At 40.7% G+C, this 14,112-nt stretch overlaps 1 protein-coding gene across 2 annotated transcripts in view; it reads left to right on the forward strand.

The window, feature by feature from the left end:
- Positions 1-3,904: 3,904 nt before the first annotated feature.
- The window catches only part of LNX1 (ligand of numb-protein X 1), a 221,676-nt gene continuing 211,468 nt past the window's right edge, over positions 3,905-14,112 (forward strand). The window contains exons 1-2 of one of the 2 annotated variants that reach the window (XM_060188050.1): positions 3,905-4,153; positions 11,524-11,592. The gene's annotated coding sequence lies outside the window, so the exon portion shown is untranslated. The remainder of the gene's footprint in view (positions 4,154-11,523; positions 11,593-14,112) is intronic. The other variant, XM_007539715.3, reaches the window with a different exon arrangement.

The raw sequence follows: 14,112 nt of genomic DNA on the forward strand, positions 1-14,112 counted from the left end.
CACCTGCAATTTGCCAATTACAAAGCTTTCTCCCTGCAGGTGAGGATGGGGGAGGAGGGAGGCGTCAAACCCAGGTCCTTGTGCATTGTAACGTGCACTCAACCAGGTGCTCCACCACCCAGCCCCAAACTTAAAAAAAATTAAGAAATCCAAAACCCCCACATAGTACTTTATCTCAATATATATATAGTATTGAGAAATACATGATTGTTAAAGAATTAAATGAGGGGCTGAGTGGTGTGCACCTGATTTAGCACAAATATTACGATGTGCAAGACTCAGGTTTGAGCCCCTGGTCTCCACCTGCAAAGGGGGAAACTTTGCAAGTAGTGAAGCAGTGTTGCAGGTGTCCTTCTATCTCTATTATTTATTTATTTATTTATTTATTTATTTATTTATTTATTTATTTATTTATAAAAAGGAAACATTGACAAAACCATAGGATAAAGAGGGGTACAACACAATTCCTACCACCAGAACTCCGTATCACATCCTCTCCCCTGATAGCTTTCCTATTCTTTAACCCTCTGGGAGTATGGACCCAAGGTCATTGTGGGATGCAGAAAGTAGAAGGTCTGGCTTCCGTAATTGCTTGCCCACTGAACATAGGCATTGACAGTTCAAACGATATTCCCAGTCTGCCTCTCTTTTTCCCTAGTGAGGTGGGGCTCTGGGGAAGCAGAGCTCCAGGACACATTGGTGGGGTTGTCTGTCCAGGGAAGTCTGGTTGGCATCATGCTAGCATTTGGAACCAGCATAATGAGGCTGAAGGGTTGACATTCCACACCTGACATCTCTGGACACAGTCTGAAGTGAAGCATGCTGAGGTGGTACTCACTATGTTGATTAGGTTGGGATCGGCGAGTGCAATATTATTTGATATGAACTGAGAGAAGCATGCAGGAAAGTGAGCCCCACCCTAGATGTTCCAGGACTGGGGGAAATATAGGCTCTATAGAGGAAGTAGAAGGTTCCGGCTGTCTTAGGGTTTAAGAAGACAATAGGTAGTTATTGCTATAATCACATTATTTGGCAGTTGGGTTAACTTTGAAATATCCCTTTGTTAGGATTTGCTGTATCATACACAACATCACCATAATTTATATTCTTTGACATTATTTGTATATAGCTCTGCCATCAGTTGCTTCTGTTCCCCCTGGTCTAAGCTTTTAAGAGAGTCAACAAATCAAAGATAGCCTATGTATTAAAAAGACTCAGTCTATGCTTTAAAAAGTTTGAGACGTTCAATCCATTTTCCCCTCTCATATTAATTAAATAGTGATTTATATGACTACAGATTAATAGGAGTGTACAAAAACACCATTCCCACCACCAAAAGACTGTGTCCCATCCCACCCACCTACCCCTATTATATCATCTGCAAATAGCGAGAGTTGACTCCTTCCCTTCCAGTCTGTATTCCTGATTCGTTTTCTCTTGCCTGATTGCTATGGCAAGAATTTCCAATACTGTATTGAAGAGTAATGATGATAATGACAGCCCTGTCTAGTCCCCGATCTGAAGGGGAATGCTTTCAGCTTCTGTCCATTGAGTATGATGTTGGTTGTAGGTTTGCTATATATGGACTCCACAATCTTGAGGAATTTCCCATCTATTCCCATTTTTTGTAGTGTTTTGAGCATGAATGGGTGTTGGATTTTGCTGAAGGCTTTCTCTGTATCTGTTGAAGTAATCACGTTGTTTTTGGTTTTGCTTTTATTGATGTGGTGAATGACATTGATTGATTTACATATGTTGAACCAGCCTTACATTCCTGGGCTAAATCCCACTTGGTTGTGGTGAACAATCTTTTTGATACATTGCTGTATCCGGTTGGCCCGGTTGGCAGGCTCTTGTTTAATATTTTGACATCTATTTTCATCAGAGATATTGTTCTGTAGTTCTCCTTTTTTGTTGTGTCCCTATCTGCTTTTGGTATCAGGGTGATGTCGGCTTCATAGAAGGTGGAAAGGAGTGTTCCTGTTTCTTCGATCTTGTGGAAGAACTTTAGGAGTATAGGTATTAACTGTTTCCTGAAGGTTTTGTAGAATTCATTTGTGAAGCCATCTGGTCCAGGACTTTTGTTGCTGGGAAGATTCTTAATAACTGTTCCGATGTCTTTGTCTGTGATTGGTACATTTACCGAAATCTCTGTCACCCCCTTCCCTCTCGATTTCTGACTATCTCTATACAATAAACAAATAAAAGATAATACAAAAAAAGAATTAAATGAAATCATGCAAGGCAGGTAATTAGCACAGGCCCTGGCAGATAGTGAGAACTCAATCAGAGCAAAGCTAGATGTTGCTCTGGATTGCTGTGGATTTTAGAAAACAAATAGAAGGAAATCTCACTTGAACAATACAATCCTATAACCTTAGACCTTAAAATATTAAGTAGTCTCATTTATAATCTTATTCTTTTTAAAATTTTTATTAGTGATTTAATAATGATTAACAAGATTTTAAGATAGCAGGGGTACAATTCCACACAGTTCCCACCACCAGAGTTCTGTGTCCCATCCCCTCCATTGTAAGCTTCCCTATTCTTTATCCCTCTGGGAGTATGGATCAACAATCTTTATGGGGTACAAAAGATGGAAACTCTGGCTTCTGTAATTGCTTCTCCACTGGACATGGACATTGGTAGGTCAATCCATAGCCCCAGCCTGTTTCCTCTTTTTTCTTCTTCTTTTATTTTTATTAATAGTTTAATAATGATTAATAAGACTGTGGTATAAGAGGGGTACAGCTCCCACCACCAGAATTCCATATCCCCTCCCCTCCATTGGAAGTTTCTCTATTCTTTATCCCTCAGGGATTATGGACCAAAGATCTTTATGGGGAGCAGAAAGTGGGAGGTCTGGCTTCTGTACTTGCTTCTCCACTGGACATGTGCATTGACAGGTTGATCCATACCACTAACTAGCCTATTTTTATCTTTCCCTAGTGTGGTAGCACTCTGGGGAGGTGAGGTTCCAGGACACATTGGAGGTGAGATTCCAGGACACACTGGTGAGGTTGCCTGCCCAGGGAAGTGATATGGTGTCATGGTAGCATCTGCAACTTGGGGGCTAAAAGGGAATAAGATATAAAGCAGGACAAATTGTTTAATAAACAGGAACCCAAAGGTAGGAATAGAGCAGATGAAATTTGGGGTCTTTGGGTGGGACTAAGCTATACAGTTTATTTTAGATATGTTCTACAGGGTCCATGACTTTAATAATTTTTACCTGGGCCCAATAGCTCAAGCAGATGGACTAAAAATATTATCAGGGAAGATGGTGTCAGAGTTTATAATAGGACTAGAAAGCTGGATTAAGGTAGAGAGTAGATCCCAAACATGAGGAAAGTATGTAAATACCATTTACTATTTACCACACTGATCTGGCCTAGGGCCCATATATATTCATATTTAGTACAGGAGCCTGCTCATTATTCTTCATTGTCTACAAACATTAGCCAATATTTAATTCTGAAAACTCTATCTACAGTAAATCTTTGGAAGTTGTGACAATGTATGGCAATAGTGCTTTAACTAACTGTTAAACACTTTAGTGTTAAGGTTTTTTTTTTTCATATTTAAAAATAAACCAATGCCTAGGATTCTGAGGTCCATCCAGGCAATCACCCTCACCTATTTTGGAACTGGCCCCCAGTAAACTGTGTTTGTTTCCTTGTTGATTTCTTTTCCCTGGCGCCAAAATCATTTTCCCATTGCCTGCAGGAAAACAACATCCAGGGGTGTGGTGGGCCTGACTTGGCAGCTCTAAAGGTGAACAAAAGAATTCTGTGTTTTGGCAAAAGTAGAAGGAAGTTCCAGGGAGACTGGCCCATCCAAAGCAGAACAAACCTGTCACTGATGCTAATGATGACTGCTTGGCAGGGGCCTGCTCTCCCTGAAGCTCCCCTTAGGCTGCTCTAAGGTTGATGGATCAACTCTACCCAAAGTCTTGCAGAAGAGGCAGGAGCTGAGCTGATTAGCCCCAGGAGTGGACAAGGCAGAATAACTTTTGTGTATGTCTAGAAGACAGGGCATGGGAAAGAGAAACAAGATTGGTGGGGGCTACTGTTAAATCAGAAAATCTCAGCCATCAAATGGACTGTTCCCTGAACCCTCACAGAGATGGGAACTGAACTGCAATCCAGCAAAGGTAAGACACCCTGCTTCTCTCCAAGGTAGCACCTCCTGCAACTTGAAAAAAGATTGCCTTAGACTACAAAACTCACTCTCCTTCTGTTACACACACGCACACACACACACACACACACACACACACACACACACACACACACACACACACACACACCATACCTCAAGTTCTTTAGAATCTAGAAGTAGTGAGCTATGTCTTTTTCAAAACACTCTAGTAAGACCTCAGGACATTTCTTTCTTTAAGTTGAATATTTTCCTTTATTGCTCTTCATGAAAAATATCTTTTTTTTTATTGAAGGGATTAATGGTTTACAGTCAGCAGTAAAATACAGTAGTTTGTACATGTGTATCATTTCTGTTGTTCACATAACAATCTAATCCCCCCCTACATCTTCCGCCATCATGTTCCAGAGCCTGAATACTCTCCCCCACCCTCAGAGTCCTTTACTGTGGTGCAATACATCAACTCCAGTTCAAGTTCTGCTTTGTGTTTTCCCCTCTGTTTTACTTTTTAATTTCTCTATAGGAGTTAGATCACCCTATATTAGTCCTTCTCTTTCTGGCTTATCTCACTTAACATGATTCCTTTAAGGAAAAATGTCTTTACTTTTAAAAATATAAGCTACTTCCCAGTTATAATTTTTTCTAGCCAAACAGGTCATTAAAATGTATGTAATCCCATTAATGATGACTAGATCTATTTAATAATTTTTATTGATAGTAAACATATTCATATCTTTTGTTTTATTTCTATGATAGAAATGCCATGTACGGGAGTCAGGCAGTAGTAATGGGTTAAGCGCATGTGGTGCAAAGTGCAAGGACTGGCACAAGGATCCTGGTTTGAGCACCCAGCTCCCCACCTGCAGGGGAGTCGCTTCACAGGCGGTGAAGCAGGTCTGCAGGTGTCTATCTTTCTCTCTCCCTCTCTGTCTTCCCCTCCTCTCTCCATTTCTCTCTGTCTTATCCAATAATGACGACATCAATAACAACAACAATAACTACAACAATAAAAAAGGGCAACAAAAGAGAATAAATAAATAAATAAATAAATAAATAAATAAATAAATAAATACTAAAAAAAAAATAGCCATGTACATTACAGCTTTGCCCAGAGCGAGTGAGATCTAGAAAAACTAATTTATCCAGGAGCATATAATAAAGTCAGCATCCTTTCTCCACTCCTGTCTCTTTTCAGTGGAATAATGCCTGTTATTAAATGCTAACGGGCTCCTGAAAGAAAGTCAATATTCAAGAAACAATTGGTGAGAAAAAAAAGTAGGTTTATTCAGATGCTAGCAACCTGATAAACTGTAGACTCATTTCTCCAACTCTCTCTCTCTCTCTCTCTCTCCCTCTCCCCCCCTCTCTGGCTGTATCTTATATTTTATATATAAGGAACAAAAATAAAATAATTTGGGAAAAGGAAAAGCATATTGGTAGGGAGGAAAGGCCTAGTGGCTAAGTCAACTCTTTGATACCAGTGGTTGGTGTGTTACTTCAACATCCGGGCCTATTGATCTTACAATAAATTTGTCTGCTTTCTCAAAGTCAGCTCCTAGAATTCTCAAACAAGTATGATAATTTTTCCTTAGGCCAAACTACCAAAACAGACTTGGACTCTAGTAAGCCCAGATTAAGCTGCAAAGTTCAAGCTCTTACACAAAGTGTTACACAATGTGAAGTTTCTCCTACTTGGTTATATTCTATGTTCTAAATCAGAAACCAAAACTAAATTCTCTGTCCCATATCTTGGCAAATAGTCTGATAAAACAATGGAAATTTAGAAAGTGGAACTTTCCTGGAAAATCCAAAGACAGTCATGGTCTCCAGCACAATATGCCACCATGTTATTTACTCCCATTCACTTTCAATCCTGAATGTGTCCTTGTTTCCATTTCTGGGTCATAATGTGGTACAGGTTGAAGAGTTGAGGTGGCCAGGCAGTGGTGCACTTGGTTAAGTGTACATAGTACAAAGCACAAAGACCAGCAAGGGGTTCAAGCCCCTATCTTGGCTCAGCTCCCTACCTGCAGAGGGTTCACTTCATGAGTGGTGAAACAGGCCTGCAGGAATCTATCTTTCTCTCTTCCTCTCTATCTCTCCCTCCCATCTCAATTTCTTCCTATCCTATCCCCTCTTCCCCCCAAAAATGAGGAAAAAATAGTTACCAGGAGCAGTGGATTTAGAGTGCCAGCAGCAAGTCCTAGTAGTAACCTAAAAGGGAAAAAAAAGTTAAAAATGAAGTTAAGGTTGGAGTACAGATTCTCCAAAAATATGTGAGTTTTCACAACTGGGATTAGCTTAGAATGGGAACTTGGATCAAGAAATGCACTTCAAGTTGACACAACTTGCACTTAAGAATTGACTCAATGAATGCTAATAGTTAAGACTGAGGCAACTGAGTAAGGACATAAAGAGCCTAGACAGGCTCTCTGAACTTGAATCCTAGTTCTGCCCCATACTAACCCTGTCTCCTAGGATAATTCAGTTAACTCAGGACCTCAGTTTTCTGGTTTGTAAAACATAAATTTTTAAGACTGATATTATGAGACTAAATGGGTTTAAATGGGACAATGCTTGGGAAGTCTCTGCTGGCACACCACAAGTGCATAGTAAGTTATAATCATCATACTCCTGACTCCATGGGAAATGCTGACAATAGAAATAAGAGGAGTCCAAGACCCAACCTGATCAGAATATAGTGAATTAGTTAGGTGTAACTAACTATATGTTGTGTGGTCAATGCTCTAAGGTCATTGAAGAGGGATCTAATGTGTCTGTGAGATTTGAGGAGTTCTAGGCAGCCTTTTGAGGGAGTAGAAAGAGTTCACATCCTCATTCTCTACATATGCAGAATATGACTTCCATAGAAAGTAGTCTGGAGAACTCTCAGAAGATAATGAAAAATACTTTAGCACTAATTTCCTGTAAACAAGGACCTACCCTATGACCCTGCAATTCCTCTCTCGGGGTTATAGCCTAAGGAAACAAACACACGCCTCCAAAAAGATTTGTGTATACCTATGTTCATAGCAGCACAATTTGTAATAGCCAAAACCTGGAAGTAACCCAGGTATCCAACAACAGATGAATGGTTGAGCAAGTTGTGGTCTATATACACAATGGAATATTACTCAGCTATTAAAAATAGTGAGTTCATTATTTTCAGCCCATTCTGGATGGATCTTGAAGAAATCATGTTAAGTGAGATAAGTCAGAAGCAAAATGATGAATATGGGATTATCTCACTCACAGACAGAAGTTGAAAAACAAGATCATAAGGGGGAGGAACACTAAGCAGAACTTGTGCTGGAGTTGGTGTATTGCACCAAAGTAAAAGACTCTGAGGTGAGTAGGGGGGAAGGTTCAGGTCCTGGATCATGATGGCAGAGGAGGACCTAGTGGAAGTTATATTGTTATGTGGAAATATTATACATGTAAAGACTATTGTATTTTACTGTTAACTGTAAACCATTAATTCCCCAATAAAGAATTTTTTAAAAGAGCAATAAACAAAAAGAAAGAGAGAAAAGAAAAGAAAAGAAAAGAAAAGAAAAGAAAAGAAAAGAAAAGAAAAGAAAAGAAAAGAAAAGAACATGACTTCTAAGTCTACTTGGGCTGCCATAACAAAATACTTCATTTTGGGTATATGAAACAGCAGAACTTTATTTTCTTCCAGCTCTGGGGTCTCTGTAAGTCCTACATCAAGGCATGGGAAGTTTTTTTTTTTCTTTTTCTATTGGATTGTCAGAAAATTCATACAGTATTTTTCTGGACAGCTGAAAGCACAGTACTCCTTTCTTGTTCCTTCTTCTAAGTTCTGCCTAATAAGTCCATCACCAGAGAAGTCAAGGAGACACCATGACCTGCCCTATGGATGCCACATGCTATCTCTTCCTGGTTACTTGGGAATCTATTCATTCTTTGCCAAGTTAGTGGGTGACAATACCTCTTTCCTGCTCCACACAACCCTGGCTGTACTTCTTGGGTGGCCACTCTGATCCGAGTACCTGTGCCCTCACAAATCTGGAAAACGTTAGTATTCCAACCTAACATAGTCATCATCAAATGTAGATTTCTAGTTAATTTTTTAGAAATCTAAACGTATGGAAGTTATGTGCACTGTACAGTATAAAGACTTGTATACCATATAAGAAAAAAATGATCCCTCGTTTTCCAAAATACTTTAGCATTAATTTCCTGTAAACAAGAACCTGCTCCTCTATACCCACAAAAAAAAATCAGGAAATTAACTTTGACACGTTACAGCAATCAAATCCTTAGTAATTTTTTTAGTTGCCATTGAACCCTCAGACCAACACAGGGTTTCTACCAGTTATCCAGTCTCTTCTAGGGAAATTGCATTTTAGAATTGCTGACATGCTGGACCAAGTGGTTGTGTCTCCCCGCTCTGCCCCTGTATGGCACCATTGCTCTGTATTTCCTGCCTTTTCATGACTCTGACATTTTAAAAACCACACACCAGTGATTCTGTAGAATGTTGCCTACTGTGGGTTTGTCTGAGCTTCCTTGTACATGGATTCAGGTTGCACCACTTCGGCAAAAATATTGCAGGAATAATGTGGCGTGGCATTCTTCTCACTGCATTCGAGCAGGTGGCAGCTGATTTTCAACCTCGCTGGGTTCACTTGGTTAGAGTCGTGCCTGCCACTGTTCTCCACTGAGAAGTTGCACTTCTTCCCTTTTCAATTATTAGTAAATGTTCTCTAAAGAAGGTGAACAGATGGGAGTCGGGTGGTAGCACAGTGGGGTAAGCACATGTGGTGCCAAGCACAAGGACTGGCATAAGGATCCCAGTTCAAGCCCCCAGCTCCTCACCTGCAGGGGAGTCGCTTCACAGGCTGTGAAGCAGGTCTGCAGGTGTCTATCTTTCTCTCTCCTTCTCTGTCTTCCCCTCCTCTCTTCATTTTTCTCTGTCCTATCCAACAACAATAACAATAATAACAACAAGGGCAACAAAAGGGAATAAATATTTTTTAATATTTATTTATTTGTTTATTCCTTTTTTGTTGCCCTTGTTTCCTTGTTGTAGTTATTATTGTTGTCTGTCTGTCTTCATTGTTGAATAGGACAGAGAGAAATGGAAGAGAAGAGGGGAGGACAGAGCAGGGAAGAGAAAGACACCTACAGACCTGCTTCACCGCCTGTGAAGCGACTCCCTGCAGGTGGGGAACCAGGTGCTCGAACCCGGATCCTTGTGCTGGTCCTTGCACTTGGTGCCACATGTGCTTAACCCGCTGTGCTACCACCCAACTCCCAAAATAAATATTTAAAAAAAAAAATAAGGTGAACAGATTTGAAATTATGTCAACATACCATTCATAATCAAGCTTTCAATGCAAACTTTGGCATGTTTTCATGATCCTTTTAAGTATTTCCTGGTATATCGAGATGGTCCAGCCATCAAACTAACTATTTCACTAAGGAGTTCTACTTCATTTTTTATAGTGGAGAACCACTTTTATTTTTTTAAATCAGTGCCCCCCTCAGCTTCTATGGTGTTGCTGAGGATTGAACCTGGGAAATCTGATGCCTCCGATTTCTACAAAAAACACTGTCCTATTTCTCCTGGCCAGTGAAGAATTGTTTAGAATCCAAAAACTGACTTCAGGTATGGTCATGGCTATTTGGATTGTTTACGCTCTCAGACTTTCAGTAAACAGAACCAGGGCACATGTGTATGGATGCCTATATGTGTGTCTCTATATCTCTCGCTCTCTATTTTTAGTTTTGCATTGATCTACTGAAAACTATAAAGTGATACTGATGCTCCTAATTCCAATCTAATACCACAGGGTTTGTTTTATTTTCTACTCAGATATAGTCTGGCTCTTATTGTCCTAAATGCAGGCATTCAATGTCTTGAATGTAACCTACTTCTCTTCTCACAGTCACTGTCCCTCACCCAGCAGGATGCCCTCCTCATCCGGCTTGGATTCCTACACTCCACTCCTAATGCCCCTCCCTAGCTATACCATCCGCTGTTCACTCAGGCTCTAACACCTGTGCTGAGCAGCCCCACTATGTGATGAGCGTCTCACCCTGACTGGGGCTCCTTGACCTCCTTGTTGACCTCCCTCCTCCACTTCCATATGGTAATTACACTTCATGAATCTAAGGACAGAGTTCTTGTTAGCTCTCAATTGCTATCTCTTGTCAGGAAAAGACAGTCAACCAAGGCTGACATTTTTGAAACACTCAAGTCACTAACCCATCATACACCTTTTGTGCACATATACATGTTGTCACTATCTTTGAGTGTGGGGAGCTGTGCAGACTTCCCATATAGACAGGGCACATGTCCCCAGTGACAGGCCTGGAGATGAGAGTCAAACCAGTCATTACCACTGCGATCTCATCCCATTTAATTCTGCCCTGATCTCCAGGGACCTGGGCTGCACACTCTGCTCAAGGTGCTAATTCTATTTCCAGGGTGGAAACTACTGTTTGAACAATCACTTTTTCTTTTTCTATTCAACCTCTTAGTCTAGAATATCAGGTCCTTGGCTAGATTGAAACAGAGAGACTCAAAACCTTGCTCTCTGCACTCAAGGAACTCTGAGTCTACTATGGGAAGCAAACAAGAGCCAGACAGCTGAAATTCCATGTGGCAATGTGGAATGTTACCTATTTCAATAGGCCTCCAAGGGAGAGAACCTAACTCAGACAGGGAATGAAAGAGGTGGTGCCCAAGAAAAATCCCCAATGGGCAGGGACTGACAAGGTGAGGACAGTCTGAAAGGGAGGCAAAGGGTGTGGTGTCTGGGAAGGGCCAGAGGCAAAAGGAGGGGCTGGAAAGGCAGGTACAGGCTGGTGGAGATGGGCCACACATGCAATCCCACTGTGATTTAGAGCAAGAGGACTTTAGAACTTTCTGGGTTTAAATTCTGGCTCTTCCATTGACTTGCTGTGTTGATTTTTAGGCGATTTGTTGCTCTGTGCCTCACTTTCCCTGGTTGTACAACTGGAGATTATAGTCATTACTGTACGCATAATATAATAATTAAATTAGATCTTTGACACTGCCCAGAAAAATACACAGCATATAAAAACACTTAATAAATACTAGATGTTATTATTCTTTCCCAATAGGTGGGACAAGAAGGACTAGGGATATGGCCTAGTAGTAAGTGAAAGACTTACATGCATGAAACTCTGGGTTCGATTTCCAGCACTGTATATGCGTATACCAGAGATGTGCTCTTATTCGCTCTCAAATTAAATTAAATTAAATTAAATTATATCACTAATTACAAAAATTTTTTTTTAATATTTGGGCATTTTTTTTCAAAATTTATTATCACATTTTTTAAAAATTATTTTCTTTATTTATATATTGGATAGAGACATCCAGAAACAAGAGGAAGGAAACTGTGGTGCTTCTTCACCACTCGTGAAGCTTTCCTCCTGCAGGTGAGGACTGGGGGCTTGAACCAGGGTCCCTGAGCATTGTAAGAGGCACACTCAACCAGTTAGCCACCACCCAGCCCCAAGAATTGGGCATTTCAAAAGTCAACTCTGACTGAAACTTTTATCTTGGGAAAAAATTCAGAACTTAATCACACTTCTATAAACACATTTCATGACTTACTATTGTTTTTCTTTTGACATCTTTGAAGGAGTTTGGAAGCCACCACCAACCTTTGTCTGTTTTGGTTTCTTAGGGGCTCAGAGCTGTAGAAGAGACATGATCCTGAGGCGTCCTCTCTCCTTTTGGTTTCCACCACTGAGCTTTGTTAAGAGTATCCAGTGAGTTTGGGATCAAACTCACTAAGTTCCCAACTGAATGTTTTGGCAATCCCCACACCAACCAAGGATACCCCAAAGTTGAAAGGGGGACATCTTTAAATTCTACACCTTGACTATGTGTATGTGTTATGTGGGGTGGGGTAGGAGAAGGTGACTTGAAAACATCCTAAAGGTGTTTAACACTGGGGTAAGTCATTCTACAGTGGCCTTCTAGCCATCTGTGGATGCAGCTGTGAAGGAGTCTTCCTTTTTGCAGTCCACATACTCTGAGAGCCAGAGAGCAACAATGGAAGCTCAGAAACGCCACAGGACATCATCAGTTAAAGCTTCTGTACACAAAAGCATACAAGCAAAAGAAATGAAAAAGGCAGCCCATTAAATAGGAGGTGATATTTACAAAGCCTATGGCCAATAAGGGGTGGATAAACAAAATAGATTAAGCACTCCCATAATTCTGGGCTGGGGATACAGCATAATGGTGATGCAAAACAACTTTTATATATGAGTATCTGAGCTCCCAGGCTCAATCTCCAGCACCACTGTAAGTCCATGCTGAGCAATTCACTAGAAAAGTAAAAACTCACAATTCAACAACAATAATAATAATAAGGGGGCAGAGCCAAGATGGCAACTTGGAAGCAGCTGCTGGCTTTAGCTCTAACAACTGCTGGAAAGGGTCCTGGCCTTCACCAGGACGGGGAACAAGGAGTTCTAAGCATGACACCAAGGAGGTGACTATAGCTCAATTTGGGTTATAAAACAGAGAAAAAAGAAAGGAATTTTTTTATTATTTCTGAACCTCACCCCCCAACCAGACCCAGGGGGTGGGGAGCCACTGATAGCAGGCTCCCCGCTGACCTTTCTTCTTTACAAAGATTCCTGGCTCATCAGGGGTGTCATTATGACCCACATAGTCAACACTGCCACCTCTCCAGATTTAAAGGAGGTCTCGAAACTTTACATCAGGCTCAACCTGATGCTGTTGACTGGCTACGGAAGAAGGGCAAACACTAGAAGACGAAAAAGGGGTGTCATTCCAATCAGGTTGCTTTCTGAATCCCTTGACTCTCTTTTTTTTTTTTCTGCGTAAGTGACTTAGGCCCAATTGGAGTGACAAATATCTGATCAAGCAAAGCCTCACCCCACCTAGGAAAGACTGCCTGGAAGTTTTTTGTTTTTGTTTTTTTTTTACACTCAGTTGTCTTGGCTCAGGGTGCCTGAGCTAATCGGGAGCCATCCAAGCTGCAGACCCACTGTTAAGGCTTTTTACTCTGTTCTATTTTATTATTACTATTATATATACGTGTGTCCCTTTGCCCCCCTTCCCTCAGGTTGACCAAAATTAACTCTTAGTGTATTTTCCATTGCTAGGCTACTCAGTGTCTTATCCCTTGTCAGAGGAACTTGTTTCACTTTTCATACCTCCTCTATCTACTCTCCCCCTTCTCCCTCCTCCTAGCTAAATAAATAAATAAATAAATAAATAAAATGAAAAAATAAATAACTCTCCTTTCACTCCTCTTTTTTTTTTTACTGTTTTTTTCTTTTCTTTTTTATTTTCTCTTTTTGTTTTTTTTTCCCTGTCTTCCTTTCTTCCTTCCTCCTTCCTCTGCTTTCTGAATTCACTAATACTCGTTTATGAATTATTTGGGGGAAGAAATCTGACTCAGAGTGGTCTCTTTGTGTGTGTCTCTGCTCTACTTCCCTTTCTCCTCTTGCTACCCCTAGAATTTACAATGGACAGTAGATTTGAATAGTTGTCTATTCTTGCTATCCCTTTTTTCCTTTCTTTTTCTTTTTCATTTGGATTTGGTTGCTATTTTTTCTTGGGCTGGAGACATTGTTGGGCTAACTGATATTGGTTAAACTGCTTCAATCCTTGCTTCAGTTACTATTGTAATTTCAGAGAGTGGTGATTGCATCTGTCATAAAGTGCATTCTCCTTTGTGATCAAAAGTGAGGTGGATGTGTGATCTTTGAGTGAACCTTAAAGCAGGCAGCCATGTGGCCTGCCTGCAGAGAGAAACTAAGTGTAAGAGGCCTATAGGATTTCTGTGAGCTTGGGATACTAACAAGGGAAAACTGAGTCTGGGAGACTTTTCCCTCTTGTCTCATCTCTATGGGAGAGGCTAACAAGCAGGGTGTCTTTCCAGACCTCCATCCAAGGATGGGGAGAGCTTCCCT

The sequence above is a fragment of the Erinaceus europaeus genome, chromosome 3 (assembly GCF_950295315.1).
Source record: "Erinaceus europaeus chromosome 3, mEriEur2.1, whole genome shotgun sequence".
In the NCBI taxonomy this organism is placed as follows: Eukaryota; Metazoa; Chordata; class Mammalia; order Eulipotyphla; family Erinaceidae; genus Erinaceus; species Erinaceus europaeus.